A 2,160-nucleotide genomic window follows, 5' to 3' on the forward strand; every position below is an offset into this window, starting at 1 on the left:
TATTGTGGTGAATATAAACCACTCACACCACTGCTCTCACAGAACCAAGTGAGTGCTAAATGAGGTCAGGTCAAAAGTGCAGCCCAGGCCAAAGATATGTTAAACAAAACTGTAGGATATTCTTCTATTTTAGTTAATTAGCTGTATTGCGTTCTTGACAGGTTCTTTTAGAAGTTGGGAAACTACCCTTTCAGATGTGTCAGCCACGTGATTTCTTTTTTTTTTTTTTACCATGAGGTTGACAAATCAACACCGATGAACAAACAAAACAGACAACTGTTCTACATCACATAAACCAATTCAAGCTGGTTAAAGGACTTCAGATGACAACAAAACCCAAACCGAAGAACTGAAAAAAGAAAAAAAAAACATTAAAAAAAAACGGCCTCAAATAAACAGCTCAGTGCTGCCCATCCCTGTGATGAGACCACTGGTCCAGAGGGAAGAGTGATGTGGTTTCACTGTGGCTGGCTGGCTGGCGGTCAGACTGCACTGGAATGTGGGGCCTTTTGTTTGTCGGAGTGAGGAGTGGGTCAGGGGGAGAATGCCATTGATGATTGCAGAGAGGAAGAATGAACCTCCAGGAAGTGTTCTCTCTCTCTCTCCCTCCTCACTACCCTGCTCTCATTCTCTCTCCCTCCCTCTCTCCCTCGCTCTGTCTTTTTTTTTTCTGTGTGTGAGAACCTTCACCGTGCTCAGCCGCTCTCTGAGGCCACAGTCCCCGGGCACAACCACTGCTTTGTCTTGGCCCGTGAACCCCCCTCCTCCTCCTCCACTGGGTACCGTGTGCCAGGCCAGGGAAACATAGGGCCACTGGTCCTATTCTTATCCACATAGCTGCTCCTCGCATGGTTTTGTGTGCGCTGAATGGTAAATTGTTTATATGGCACACACATCTGAAACTGGACCATCAGAACATTTTGTTCGCCTGCTGGGGTTTCGCAACGTCCAAGTCCATATGAGGTCACCCATTATTTTGCGGTCCTTTTTTTCCCCTGTTCAATAAAGGATTGATCCAGTAGTGTCCAATTAGGTTGTTTTAGAGCGATGGTTACCAAATGTTGTGCCGAGGCTGTGTGCCCTGAGACAAGTCCAGGTGTGCATATTATTATTAACATATTATTATTATTATGTATTTTTTGCGATAATAGCAGATCGCTTGTAGATCGCTATTTTCGCTATGATGACTACAGGTGTGCCACGAGATTCTTACTTTTCCATTTGTGTGCCTTGGTCACAAAAAGTGTTAGAGCATGTGATGGTAGATACCTAACTTGAGTTAGAGGAGAACAGAAAGACAGAGGCTGACAGGCCTGTGGTGTGGCATACAGTCATCTGTACACAGTAAAATCCTCACAGAGGATTTAGGTATGGATGCCTACCCTGTGTCACTAGCAGACTAAAAATGGAATAAAGAGGTAAGTGGATAAGAATCCTCGCCTGTGGCCCCTTTCCGACCAGTGGCTGCTGTCTCCCGTCACATTGCTCACTCCCCTCTGTGTCAGGGGGCTGCGAGGAGCTGCAAATGGCCCTTTCAAAACACACGACAGCTGGAACACAGGGCAAAGGTGACCGAGGCAGTTGGGGATGGGGGGTGTGGGTGGCTGGGTGGAGGGAGGGGGGGCACAAGACGAGCAGCTGCAGCCCTCAAGCCCCTATTTCTCCACTGTGCTGCCATCGCAGGCCACTGCAATTACAGAACAGCCATTTTCTCTCCACAGACCTACTAGTGTAATACTAGCGATGAGGGGTGTTTATGAAATTCTACCAAAGTAAATCAAGATTATTTTTTCTTAAAGAAGATGTATAATTCCCCGTTTCAGGAGCCAGTGACAGTTGAAACAATTTTTTTCCCCTTCTTTTTTTACAGCCATAGGGTTGGATATGCCCTGGATAAACAATGGCACTGGGTGGCACGGTGCCAGGGAATTCCACACTCCAAACGGGGATTAGGCAGAACAGTCCTCACAAGTTCTCAGTACCCCACTGTCCCCCAAAAATCGGAATGTATTATTTACTTCCCCATCAATAGTACATGTAGTGTATATCGGGATATCCACATTAATACAAAGCAATAACCATATTAACCAACATAGGCCTGTACCAATAAATAAATTGCAACCCTCATTAGTCATAGCACCTCATAGCAGATACTACATT

This window comes from Gymnoscopelus braueri (assembly GCF_963280865.1).
Source record: "Gymnoscopelus braueri genome assembly, chromosome: 19".
Classification (NCBI taxonomy): Eukaryota; Metazoa; Chordata; class Actinopteri; order Myctophiformes; family Myctophidae; genus Gymnoscopelus; species Gymnoscopelus braueri.